This window comes from Rhinolophus sinicus, chromosome 16 (assembly GCF_057876585.1).
Source record: "Rhinolophus sinicus isolate RSI-liver-muscle chromosome 16, RSI-T2T, whole genome shotgun sequence".
Taxonomy (NCBI): Eukaryota; Metazoa; Chordata; class Mammalia; order Chiroptera; family Rhinolophidae; genus Rhinolophus; species Rhinolophus sinicus.
In genome coordinates, this window is record NC_142516.1 from 56153202 (window position 1) to 56168215 (window position 15014).

The window sequence follows — 15014 nt, forward strand, 5'->3', positions numbered from 1 at the left end:
ATAAGTGAATGTAATATGTACATTCATCCATTTCAAAAGGTCAACTTTAGTTATTATCAATAATGGTGAAATCCCATTTCTGTATATTAAGCCTTCAAGGCCCTACTCAAATTTTACCCCTTCTTTGGTGCCTTTACACATTTACTAAATAGGAATTTCTTCACTCTACCAAAATCTCATTTACTTAAACAAACATTTTATATTTTTTTCTTATTATAAATAAAAACCTATGTAAATATGCCTTTACTCTTACACACATATAAGATTGTATTCCAATTGTGTTTTTAACCTGATTTTTAGTATCTCTGGAAAATATGATGACTATTTATTTCATGACCTATTCATCTACAACCCTACGGTTATCTTGTAAAAAACAATGACTTAATGTTCAAAACTAAAAGTTTTATTTTTTCTGATTATAGTAAAATATCGATTATGAAACATCAGGGGGAAAAAAAGTAAGTTAAAAGTAAAAACAATGAAAATCATCATATAGTTCTTTTCCCTTCTTTTTTCTCCATTAACATACAAATGTTATCCTATAAGGACATATTTCACCCTGATTTCTTTAAATTTAAAAATGTGCCTGCTTCTTCTTCCATGGCATAAGTGTTCTTTAAAGTATCTATTTGAATAGTTCTACAGAACTTCAATATTTGAAAACAATTATAAATTCTATACAGTTAAGTATTTGGGCTGATTATCATTTTCACTGCTATCAAAACAGATTATGAGAAACATCTTTTGTTTAAATCTTTTTTGATGTCCTATTTATGGTCTTAAATTAAATCACTAGATACAGTATCACAGTGTCAACAGGAGAGATTAACATATTTAATAAACAGACAAAATTCTTATTGCATGTTCCTTATATCCTTTTTATAGCACCTGTCCTTGCTGTTTTAATTAGCTTATCTTCTTATTGTCTTATTATCCTTTGAACCTGTGGAAGGTAGAGATTCTATATGAATTACAATAAGATGTGCATGTAGGCCTAGTATGTAGGTCTTGCAAATTAAACAAAAAAAATAATGAATTTTAAAAATTCATATCTTTCATTCTCTAAATCTATAGACTATTACTCTATTCAACACACAAAAGTTTCATATTAATGTCAGCAGATGATGTATACATCCTGACTTACGGATTGCTGAAGGTACAGATTCAGAAAGAAGCATAATTAGAGTCTGTGCAGCAAAAGTATATGTTTGACCATTACTTCTGATCTCTTATGATTTGAAAACCAGAAATCAGAGAGTCTTTTGCATTATGCCATTATCTGCCTGCTCTAATTGCATAACTCTGGAAGTGACACAAGTGTAGATTCTCAAGGGTAACTCAGCCTTTAGTGCCTGCCATTAAGAAGGCTATGAGAAGCTGTAATTTTGAAATGTTTAATCACTCTGGGCTCCCACTTTGGTCACTTCTGTAAATATCCTTCTCTCTTAGCCCCAAATACTGTGTGAAGATTCATCTTTCACTCTACTTGTAGTTCAGGTATTTTGACACTCAGTTGAGCAGGGAACTCATTCATAATTACCTATTCTATCATTACCATCAAAAGGAAAAAAGAAAAGAATGCACATTAACTTTAAAACAGCAACTTAAAAACAATAATCTTTTTTCAAAAAATGCAGTAGCCCGATATTTTGAAAAGGTAAAAGGCTTGATGGAGTTACTTCATGAACTCAGTGGGCAAGAGTCAGACATATGCACATATTGTGTCTTGGAGAACTGAACTCACCTGGAGCTGAAGCCCATCACTTCCCTCAATGCTGGTGCCAACATGCCGTCAGTCAGACACCCTTAACTGGAGTATCACAGGCCAGGAACTGCTTGCTTTTTTTTTCCTACCTGGAACAAAATACAGTGTCAGTCATTTTTTTTTTTTTCATGTTCCTTCAAGCATAATAAGATATTCATTATGTTATCTTTTCTTGTCACATTAGGCACTCATTTATCAGAATGCTGAACACAAAGGAAAGAAGTGTAAACTCTTCACCTCTATAATTTACACCTCAGTGATTAATATAGTACCTGCATAAGTCAAAGGGACCATCTATATTTTATCTTCTGTAAAATGTTCCTTATAAAAGGTTATTTATTGTTTCAGTGCAATCATTCCTATCCATTTAGTTTAAGTAATTGATGTGTTAATTTAAGAAGCCATTTTCTATACATCGTCCTTAGAGACTATAAATCAAAACACATGTTTAAACCCAAGAAAAAAGCTCATGTTGAAAATATTTCATTTTCTGAATTCCTTTTTTTCACCATGGAAAGGAATCGCATAGGAAATAGAATTTAATAATGCAATTCCATTAGTTTTATGCCTGCCCTATTTTATATTCTTCAACTTGAGAGACACGGATGAGGAACACTGATGTGTCTGCAGACGCACCAGAGTGTTGCAGCCTTTGGAACATACGAGGAAAATAGACATTTTGCCCACATGATAAGAGCATAGGCGGGCACACCTTCAGAGCTTGGAAGCCCTGTGAATGGGATGTTAGGGCCTTCCATGACCCGTGATTAGATCGACCTCACCATCGCTGTCAGCCTTGCTCCAGGCTGGTGCGCAACGGGGTGCTTTAAGGAAACATGCAAGAGATGCAGTGATATGCATTCTTGTTGCCATTTGTCTAGCCAGCATGTGTTTTGTCTTTGCCTTTAGCCCTTCCCCAGGAGATGGAGTTGGACTCCGACCTACATCTCAAGATAGGGATCCATTCCTCCTGATGTACACTACCTACCTGAATCCTCAGAACCAAGACTGGACAGGTTGATACACCCCACTGCATGACCCACCTGCCAGGTTATCCTCTTACTTATGGTTATACCTACTTGAGCCTAATCACCTCTATGTATGAGCAGTGTGGCTCCACGCCCTTCAGCACACCCAGACATTAACCTGGTTCTGGCGCCAACTTAGCAACCACCGTTTGGTTCCATCTTGCTGCTAAGAATTTAGTTTAAGAGGTTTGCGTGTTTGTTTTTTCTGTGCAGCGTAATGTGAAAGGTGCCATAAAGGTTCACTTGAATTCCTTTATAGAACTCAAACCTTAGCAAAGAATAGTCTTTCCTTGCAGCCCTTTTTTAAAATTCAGATTTCTCTCTATCATTTTGGAATCCATGTTATACCCTTCATTTCTATGCTACTGTCAGAACGGACTTTCTTCTGCTCTCACTTGGGTAATAAGAATGACTTTTTAAATGTGAATCTGGTGCCAACTGAAAGTTGATGGAACTTTCAAATGAAGGTAATTTAAGGAGAGTTTAATAAAGAACCTAGCTACAAAGTGATAGGCTGTATGCAGAGGAACCACAAGGGAGGATCTGGTGGAGCCATTAAATGTCTTACACATGCAGATACAAGGGCAGAAAGCAGTTGCTGCCGTCCAGGAGTCAGGTACGTTGAGAAGGCCTCCAGGAGAGCAGCAGTGATCTTTGTATGGCAGTCCCAGCATAAGACGACAGGATGGAAGGGAGCCATGGGATATAACTCCAAAATTCTCTTTTCCCTCTGGTTTTCTGCCTACCCTACCTTTGGGATAAACCATATTGGACTCCCAAGCGCAAGGGGTACTGTTGATGAACTACACCCAGGCTGATTTTGGGCACTGGAGACTAGGGTGGAGAAAGGTAAAGTATGAATCTGGAAGGAAAATGTCACACTTTGGATCATGGGATTTGACATCAGTTGTTGATTTGACCCCAACTTTACCTACATGTGTAAGTCTAGACAAATCCCTTAGCCTTTGTATTTCTTAGTGTGCTTCTCTGTACCATGGAGATAATAACGACTGCTTCAGTTTTGTTGTTAGGATTAATTGGCATAATGTAGCTGGAGCACATACTACTGAGTGTTTAATAATAGTAGAAATAGTGGCAGTACTTTCTCTCAGAATGCAAAACATAAATCAACAAACACACAAACACACCCTAGTCATACTAAACTCTCCAGTATGTGTTCTAATAGACCACGCATTTTCAAATATATGACTTGCACGTTTTTCCTTCTGCTTAAGAACAATTCTCTCTTCTCCACACAGGCCAACCCATTTGCCCAGAGAATCCCTACTCATATTTTAAAATCCGTAAAATGATGTGAAGGATCTCTCCAGTCTCTCCCAGGAAAAGGAGATCATACCCTGTTTCATTTGCCATGGCACATATCGCTCTGCAAGGCAATTAGACCATGAAACCTTCTTACATGATCGAGCTCCTTGAAGGAAGGGAAAGGTTATGTCTGACAGACTTGTATCCTCAGAAGGTGGTTCACTGCCAGTGCATAGTAGATAGTCAACAAACATTGAGTGAAGAAATGAATACGTATTACTATAATAAGCCATTACAAAGTAAGGAAAAAGCTCAGTAACTTATTTATTCTTTGCACAAAGGGCAGATCAATCTGTGACAAATGGTACAAAGTCAGGAATGAGACTATTACGGAAAATCAAGAAAACTCTGAAGAAGAAGCCATCCCAAAGGAAAATCCAAGCAACTTTTCTTTGTGACAGCTTTACTGGAAAATTCACCTAATTCATTTTAAGACTTCCAGAAGGACTACTCCTAATTGATTTTAAGTAGTTAAAAACTTGCAAACTAGGCAATTCTGACTACAAATAACTTTATATACCAGATACATTTGAATGATAAGCCAGTTGAACTGCCAAATTTTCTCAAGGACTAACCAAAAATTTGTTTGCTTTTTCCCCTGGTATTTAAAGAAAATATTGTTTTTTTCAATAGGTAATACATTTACATGACTCTAAGCCTCACAAAATGGCATATAGGACAAAGTCTTATTCCTACCCTTGCCACCATTCGCTCTATTTGCCACCCTCAACACGAACATATTTGTTGGCACCTGTGTGTCCTGGCAAAACTGCAAATACAAATATGTATGTATATTATTATCCTACACCCTGCCTTAAAAACAAAAAACAAAACCAAAACTTTGCATAATCTAGTATCTAAGAGGTACATCAGTAGGATACAGTCTTAGGAGTGTGTGGAGGGAAGTCAAAAGTTAATGTATTTATAACTTTCAAACGTTTTGCAAAGTTTCCTCCTTGAGAATCACAACAAATTAATGTTCCCACCAACAATCTATGAGATTGATCGTGGGCAAACTTTTAGATTCTTGAAAATACGATAGGTGAAAAATTGTGTCTCAGTGTTATTTTAATGAGCATTTTCAAAATTATGAGATATGTTCAGTATATTCACATTCCATTTAAGGGACATTGCATTTACTTTTCCTGTGAAATTTCTATTAATATCCTTTGTGATTATTTTATTCCAACTGCAGTTTAACACATTCTTTCTTATCCTATGTACTTTCAAAATGAAGCAAAGTAATTAACAACATCAGCAAAATATTCCTGTATAGGTTTTTTAAAGTTTTTGTCCCCAAGCTTCTTGCAAGCCTACATTGGGAAGCTAAACATCACAAAGAAGTATTACAGTGCCCTCTGGTGTCAATCTTGTCTATTACAGCTTCCCCGCATTCATTTTTTTTTTCCCGTTTCAGGAGTACAAAACAATGTAATAGACATTTACTCCCCTCACAAAGTCATAACACCCTCCCACAATATACTAACCTACTGATCTTCTCTCTCTCTCTTCTCTCTCTCTCTCTCTCTCTCTCTCTCTCTCTCTCTCTCTCTCTCTATATATATATATATATATATATATATATATATATATATATTTATAGCTGACTTTCAATATTATTCAGCTTTAGCCTCAGTTGTACAGTGCAGTGATCAGACATTCACACAGTCCATGAAGTGGCTTCCCTAATAAGACAAGTGCCCATCTGACCCCCTACAAAATCTTTACAACATTATTGACTATATCCCCAAACTGTATTTCGTATCCCTGTGGCTATATTGTGACTACTAATTTGTACTTTCTAATCTCTTTACGTTCTCCCTCATCCCCATCCTAGGAACCCTCAGTTCCCCCCACCCCCTTATCTGAGTCTATTTCTTTTTTGTTTGTTTATTCTGTTCTTTAGAATAAACAGGAACACATATAAGGGAGATCATATGGTATTTGACTTTCTCCATCCAACTTATTTCACTTAGCATAATGTTCTCTAGGTCCATCCATGACATTGCAAATGGTAATATTTCATTGTTCTTTATTGCTGAGTAACACTCCATTGTATAAATATACCACAGTTTCTTTATCCAATCATCTATGGATGGATATTTCAGTTGTTTCCATGTCTTGGATATTTTGAATAGTGGAAAGCTATAGGTATTTACAGCTTCATATGAGACTGTCCCTTAGCCTCTAAGCCCAGCCCAGGTCCTGCAAGTTAGTGGGCATTTTAAAAGGCCAGATTCACTTATTTTCTATGCTGTTTTCTTTTTTTCCTAGTGTCTGTAGAAGACGGCCCTAGAGTATCTTGTCAGCGGGCTGCAGTGCAGGTATGTTCCAGGCAGTTAGGCTCAGTTTCACCCTACTCTGTACATCAGTGAAATCAAAATAGCCATCCTCACTCTTCAGAAATCCAAATAGTAAAAGTATCAAGGTTAGCTCAGTCAGAAGCCAGAAATTCATCCATTCATCCATTCATTCACTCCACAAGTATTTGGAAACTATGTGCAATGTTTTAGGTTCTTATGAATTATTTAGTAAACAAAATAGTCAAAAATGTCTGTGCTCTTACAGCATATCTACTAGTCAGAGGAGACAGTCAATAAATAGTAAATGCGTGGGAGGTTCAAGAAGGAGGATTGGGTATTCACTATGCCTGTTTCATCCCAGGATCACATAAAAATTGCAAATGAATTATAGAAAAAAACAACCTCAAGAATTATCTGAAGAGTTGCAGAACAGAACCCCTATAACTAAGGATATAGAGAAAAGGCCACATCCAGACTGGTAGGAGAGGGCAGACACGAAGCCAGCTGACCTCAATCCTGTGGTGGTTGAACGCCAGGAGGGACATCTTGGTGGCAGAGGTCCCCCTTGAAAGGGAAGGGTCCTATTCCCATGCTGGGCTCCCCAGCCCAGGTGTCCTGTGCAGGGAAGAGGAGTTCCCATGACATCTGGCAGTGAAAATCATCAAAGACTCTGTCTGCCCATCTTGGTGGGGTGGAGGGCGGCTGGAAACCCAGATGCCCTCTTACAGAGTCCGCACACAGACTCCCTCACTTGCAAACACTCACCTGGTCAATGGTGGAGGGGTGGTAGCTCTGCTGGCCTAGGAACATGCCGGGAAGGACTGAGTTATGGCTTTGGGGTGAGAGCTAGAAGGGACAGGAGTCATTGTTGACCTTGTGTGGAGCCAGACACATGTGGCCTACAGGAGGGCTCCATCTTTTCAGTGTTAAGCTCTCCCTGAAAGGGCCAACTCTGGGACCACACTGGTCTGGTGGAATCTGTGCACGTGTACTGCCTTGGTGACGCCCTGGGTCCCTGCCCCATACAGCTGGTGCTACATGGCCTGCACAGTCTTCACTGCTGGGCTGCTAGCCCTGCCCCACAGGCTGGGAAAGCCTTTTTGACCCAGCTTTGAGCACTCAGCAGCCTGGGAAACACTTGCTGGTGGGTGGTAACCCAAGACCTGTGCCGCAGTGTCTCTTGGGAAGCTCTTGGGAATCTTTGGGCCAGAGATGGGCAGTGGCTGGCTGTGATGATCTATAGGCATTTTTTTGTAGGATGGTCACTGGCCAAGTACCAGTGCAGAAGCCGAGATGCCTTGACTTTGGAGAAACCACCAACCACACCCCTTGGCTCCATGTTCCACACTCCCATCTACAGATGCATTGCTAGGAACACTTTCCATTCTTGGGTGGCCAGCCCCACTCCGCAAGACACAGAGGCCTTTTGTAGCACTGAACAGCCCACGATGGCCCAGGGAGATTTTGGTGGTGACAGTGATCCAAAACCTGTACCGTAGCCACTCTTGGGCAGCTCTCGGGAATTTGCAAGCCTGAGGTGGTGGCTAGCTGTAGTGCTCTTACGTGCTGGGCAAGGCGGTAACAGACTGGACACTTATGTAAGAACTGAAGCTGCATTATCTTTGTATAAACAACTGGCCACACATCGTGACTCCCTTGGACACCACCCCGCTCAGCTAGTGCAGCATCGCTGAGGGCACTCTCAACACTGGGTCAATCAGCCCAGCTCATGCACCTAAAGAAGCTCTTTTAATGGCTGGGCCTGATGGCAGCGGGTGGGTAGCGATAGGCCGTGGGGGCCCTGGACCTTTTGCTAAGTTGCCTCAGGCCCACTGCTGGTGTCAGCTGGCCTTGGTACAGAGCAAGGTCTCACCCACATGCCTCCAGGCCCAGCACAGTTAGCAGCCAACAACATATAGCTTTGGGGCTCCTACCAGGTAGCTGTGGGCTGGTAACAGGCAAGGTTAAAATTGGCTGGCACAGGAGAGCCTCCTAAGAGACACCTGAAACAACACACCCAGAGGCCAGCATGAGACCACACCAGAGCACTGTTTAGCCCCACAAACAGCAAATGCAAATGGGGGGGTCTCAACAGGCATAAGAACCCACAGGGGCAAATTCTTCTCTAAGGGGTCAGCCCCCACACAGCAGGTCATACACTGTGGGAATAGCTAATCCTCACAGCCAGTCAGCCTGGGAGTCAATCCCACCCACTGATGCACCAAAAGCAATCAAGAATCAACCAGAACAGAATATACACAACACACTCAAGGAACACTCCTGGAACACACACCAGAGATCAAGGAGCCTGCACCATTGGACCACACAGGATATGTACTACATAAGTCCACCCAGCAAAGACTGAGAGCCATAGCAGATCTACCTCATACATAGAATCAAACACAGAGCAACAGCCAGAATGAGGAAACAAAGAGACATGTCCCAAATAACAGAACAGGAGAAACCTCTGGAAATAGAACTAAATAAAATGGAGGTAACCAACCTACCAGAGACAGAGTTTAAAACACTGATTATAAGAATGTTTAAGAAACTTAGTGAGAATTTTAACAAAGAGATAGAAGCATAAAGATGGACACAGAAACCATAAAAAAGAACCAGTTAGGAATAAAGAATACAATAACTGAAATGAAGACTACACTAAAAGGAATCAACAGCAGATTAGATGAAGCAGAGAGCTGAATCAGTGATTTAGAAGACGAGGTAGCAGAAAACACCCAATCAGAACAACAAAAAGCAAAAAAAAAAATTAAAAAAAAAAAATTAAAAAAAAAAAATATATATATATATATATATATATATATATATATATATATATATATATATATATAAATGAAGATAGTTTAAGGGACCTGTGGGAGAACATTAAGCATAACAACATTTGTGTCATAAGAGTACCAGAAAAAGAAAAGAGGGAGCAAGGGATTGAGAACCTACCTGAAGAAATAATGACTGAAAACTTCCCTAACCTGGTGAATGAAATAGACATTCAAGCCCAGGAAGTGTAGAGTCCCAAACAAGATTAACCCAAACAGGCCCACACTAAGACACATAATAATTAAAATGTCAAAGGTTAAAGACAAAGCAGATCCTAAAAGCAGCAAGAGAAAGACAACTGCTTACTCACAAAAAAGCTCCCATAAGACTATCAGCGGATTTCTCAACAAAAACTTTGTAGGCTAGAAGGGAGAGGCAGGCGTATTCAAAGTGATGAAAAATGAGGGCCTACAAACAAGAGTACTCTATCCAGCAAGGCTATCATTGAAAATTGAAGGAGAGATAAAGAGTTTCTCAGACAAGAAAAAAATAAAGAAATTCATTACCAGCAAGCCAGTATTATAAGAAATGTTGAAAGGACTTCTGTAAAGAGAGGAAAGAAGGAAACAAACAGAGATCAAAAGTATGACTAAAATGGCAATAACTAGGTACCTATCAATAATTATTTTAATGTAAATAGATTAAATGCTTCAATCAAAAGAAAGGGTTGCTGAGTGGATAAGAAAACAAGACCCAAGAATGTGCTATCTACAAGAGACCCACCTCAGATCAAAAGACACACATAGAATGAAAATAAAAGAATAAAAAAAGTTATTTCATGCAAATGGAAATGAGAAAAAAGCTGGAGTATTATTACTTATATTGGACAAAATGGACTTTAAAATGAAGACTATAATAAGAGATATTACATCAATGTCTCAATCCAACAAGAGGACATCCATCACCCTGATAAACACTTATGCACCTAACACATGAGCACCTAAATATAAAGCAAATATTGACTGACATAAAGACAGAGATAAACAGTAACACAATCATAGTAGGGGACTTTAACATCCTACTGACACCAATGGACAGATCTTCCAGACAGAAAATCAACATGGAAACAGCTGCCTTAAATGACACACTAGATCAGATGGGTTTAATTGGTATTTTTAGAGCATTTCACCCCCAAACAGCAGAACACACATTCTTTTCAAGTGCACATTGAATACTGTGTTTCCTGGAAATTAAGACCTAGCCAGAGCATCAGCTCTAATGTGTCTTTTGGAGCAAAAAATAATATAAGACCTGGTCTTATTTTAATAAAAGACTAGGTATAATAGAATAGAATAGAATAGAATAGAATAGAATAGAATAGAATAGAATAGAATAGAATAGAATAGAATATAACATAACACCAGGTCTTAAAAATAAGACTGGGTCTTATATAATATAATACAAGACTGCGTCTTATATTAATTTTTGCTCCAAAAGATGCATTAGAGCTGATGTCTGGCTAGGTCTTATTTTCAGGGAAACAAAGTATTTGGCAAGATAGACCACATGTTAGACCATAAAACACGTTTCAATAAATTTAAAAAGATTGCAATCATGCCAAGCATCTTCTCTGACCATAGTGCTATGAAACTAAAAATCAATTAGAAGAAAACAAAACAAACAAAACAAAAAAACTGAATAACACACAAACACATGGAGACTAAACAATATGCTGCTAAATAATGAATGGGTCAACAATGAGATCAAGGAAGAAATCAAAAGATACCTTGAGACAAATGAAAATGAAAACATAACAACTCAAAATCTATGGGACACAGGGAAAGCTGTCCTAAGAGGGACATTCAAGCAATGCAGGCCTAAATAAAGAAACAAGGAAAATCTCAAATAAACAGTCTATTTTTACACCTAAGGCAATTAGAAAAAGAACAGCAAATAATGCCCAAAGAAAGTACAAGGAAGGGAATAATAAAGATAAGTGTGGAAATAAACAAAAAAAACACTAAAAAAAAATACGAAAGATCAATGAAACCAAGACCTGTTTTATTTATTTATTTATTTATTTATTTATTTATTTATTTATTGAATAAACAAAATTGACAAACCTTTAACAAGACTTATCAAGAGAGGACCCAAATAAATAAAATCAGAAGTGAAAGCGAAGTGACAGCTGACACCACAGAAATACAAACAAACAAACAAACAAACAAAAACAAAAAACAAAGAAAATAAAATACTATGAGTAACTATACACCAACAAATTGGACAGTCTGGAAGAAATGGATAAATTCCTAGAGCCATACAATCTTCCAAGGCAGAATCAAGAAGAAACAGAAAATCAGAACAGACCCATGACTACCAAAGGAATTGAATCAGTAATCAACAAGCTCCCAATAAACAAAAGTCCTGGATCAGATGACTTCATAGGTGAATTTTACCAAACATTCAAAAAATAATTAGCATCTATTTTCCTCAAACTATTTCAAAAACTCAAGAGGAGGGAAGGCTCCCAAGTCATTTTACGAGACCGCCATTACCCTGAATCTAAAACCAGACAAAGACATGACAAAAAAATAAACTATGACCAATATTCCTAATGAACATAGATGCAAAATCCTCAACAAAGCATTAGCAAACTGGATTCAGCAATATATTGAAAAGATCATGTACCATGATCGAGTGGGATTCATTCCTGGCATACAAGTTTGATTCAAAATCCACAAAGCAATTACTGTGATACACCACATAAACAAAATGAAAAACAAAAGTTATATGGTCATTTCAATAGATGCAGAAAAAAAACACATTTGACAAAATCCAACATCGATTTATAATAAAAACTCTCAGCAAAGTGGGAATAAAGGGAAAATACCTCAACATAATGAAGGCCGTATACATGTAACAAATCCACAGCAATGGGGGAAAACTAAAACCATTCCCCTTAAGGTAAGGAACCAGACAAGAATGCCATCTTTCAAACCACTTTTATTCTACATAATACTGGAAGTTCTAGCCACAACAATCAGACAAGAAAAATAAAGGGCATAAATGGGAAAGGAAGAAGTAAAATTGTCATTATCTGCAGATGACGTGATGATATATGGAGAGAACCCAAAGATTCCAAGGAAAAACTATTAGAACTGACAAATGAATTTAGTGAAGTAGGATATGGAATAAATATCAAGAAATCAATTGCATTTTTATACACCAATAATGAAATATCAGGAAGAGTATTTAAGAAACAAACCCATTTACAATTGCATGAAAAAAAAAATGTTTAGGAATAAATTTAACCAAGGCATCAAAAGACCTGTACACAGAAAATTAAAGGACATTGAGGAGAGAAATTTAAAATAAAACAAAACAAAACAACAAAAACAAAAAACAAAAAAACAAACAAATGGAAACATATATCATGTTCATGGATAGAAATAATACTGTTAAAATGTCCATACTACCCAAAGCAATACATAGATTCAACACAATCTCTATTAAAATACCAATGGCATTTTTCACAAAACAGGAAATAAATAATCCTAAAATTTATATGGAACCATAAAAGATGCTGAATAGCCATGGAAACCCTGAGAAAGAAGAACAAAGATGGAGGTATCAAGCTACCTGATATCAAATTATACCACAGGCCATAGTAATCAAAATGGCATGGCACTGGCATAGAAAAAGACACATAGATCAATGGAACAGAATAGAGTCCAGAAATAAATCCATAACTATATGGTCATTTAATCTACGACAAAGGAAGCAATAATTTACACTGGGGTAAATACACTTTATTTAATAAATGGTGCTGGGAAAACTGGACAGATACATGCAAAAAAATGAAACTAGATTACCTTCTTTTGCCATATACAAGGATAAACTCAAAATGGATTAAAGACTTAAATGTAAGACCTGAAACCATAAAACTCTTAGAATAAAATATATGAAGTAAACACTCAGATATTACCCTTAGCAATATTTTTACTGATAGATCTCCTCGGGCAAGGGAAAGAAAAAAAAAACAAAAAAAACAAATGGGACTACATCAAACTCAAAAGTTTTTTCATAGCAAAGGAAAACATCAACCAAACAAAAAGGCATCCCCCTGAATGGGAGCAGATATTTGCCAATAATACATCTGACAAAGGGTTAACACCCAAAATTTATACTTTTTTAAAAATTCTTTCTTCAAACTATCCACAAAAATAAACTCACAACTCAACACCCTAAAAACAAATAATCCAATACAAAAATGGGCAGAGGATTTGAATAGACATTTCTCCAAAAGGACATATAGATAGCCAATAGACATGAAAAAATGCTCATCGTCACTAATAATCAGAGAAATACAAATAAAAACCACAATGAGATATCACCTCATTCCTGTCAGAATGTCTATCATTGATAAATCAACAAACAACAAGTGCTGACGAGGATGTGGAGAAAAGGGAATCCTTGTGCACTGATGGTGGGAGTAGAAAACTCACAGGACCAATCTGCCTGAATGTTGAGAAGTAGCTAGAGGGGGTTAAAGTCTAACGCAAAGAAACAATTTAAAAAGACTATTGCAAAAATCTAGAAAAGAGATGAATATGGTTTGGACTAAAGAGGAATTAGTGGAGGTACAAACAATAGTTAGAATATGGATAAATCTAAATGAAGAAAATACAGAGTATTACAACATAGGTGGTATTAAAAAGCCCAAGATCAGATGACATAAAAGGAGTGTGATTAGAAAAGATAAATGGTCCAAGCACTGAACCCATGGATACTTCAACTCTTAGAGACTGGCAGGTGAAAAGAAACTAGCAAAAAATAATGGTAAAGAGCTGCTAGTGAACTATGTACAGAAGTTAGGAGAGTGGGTTTCCAGAAGCCAAGTGAAAACAGTGGTTCAAACAGAGAATGTTTAATTTCAAAATTGTTGCTAGTAAGTCATGCAAGATGGAGACTGAGAACTGTGTATTATTGCATTTGCAAAGTAGAGATCATGGGTGTAGAGACAAGATGAGCATTAGTGGAGTTTAGAATAGGTTGCTAGAGTGCAGAGGAATCAAGACACATTGGAAAGAGATATTAGAAAACATGTACATACTACTTTCATGCACAAGTTTATTAAAGTCAACCAGAGTTATGTCAAAAAATAAGCCTTAATAAATTTCAAGACTGAAATTTTACTAACCATATTCTCTCATCACACTGGAAGTTGAAAATCAGTAACAAAAAGATGAATACACAGAAATAACAACCAATACACGTGCAAAGTTTTTTAAAAACTCATTTGTAAATAAAGAAATTTTAGTTCAAATAAAAAATAATATGAATTGAGAGATAACAGAACCACTACATATTAAAACTTAAGAAGCCCTTTGGATCTTTACCCTCTATGCTATGTTCCCCTTTCAGAGCCGAATACTGCTTCTAGGTGAGAACTTACAAAACCTACCATGTAAACAAAATCACGATCTTGTACCCTATTTCTAAGAATTTGACTGCTCATCTGCCTCACTAGTCTGTAAGCAGTTTAAGAGCAAGTGCTTACTCATCTGATCATCTTTAGCACTTGGAAAAATACCTAGTAAGTGGACCGTAGGCAATGCATGCTTGTTTAATGAATGGATGAGATGAATTTGTGGAGAGTTAACTGTATTACAACTTGATACATATTCTTGAATGATGTACAAAGCAGTTGGTATGGCTGAAAACATCTAAATTAATGATTGGCATGTAAAACATCATCAGTTAAATTGTATAGATTTTTTTTCTAACTTCTTTCTTTCTTTTTTTTTTTTTTTTTTT

General features: G+C 37.2%; 1 protein-coding gene across 41 annotated transcripts in view; it reads right to left on the bottom strand.

Annotated features, from left to right (window-relative positions):
* Positions 1 to 15014, bottom strand: part of PTPRD (protein tyrosine phosphatase receptor type D) — a 2065421-nt gene that overhangs the window by 1446084 nt on the left and 604323 nt on the right. For all 41 annotated transcript variants that reach the window (XM_088793168.1, XM_074330438.2, XM_074330432.2 and 38 more), the window contains one exon: positions 1745 to 1854. The gene's annotated coding sequence lies outside the window, so the exon portion shown is untranslated. The remainder of the gene's footprint in view (positions 1 to 1744; positions 1855 to 15014) is intronic.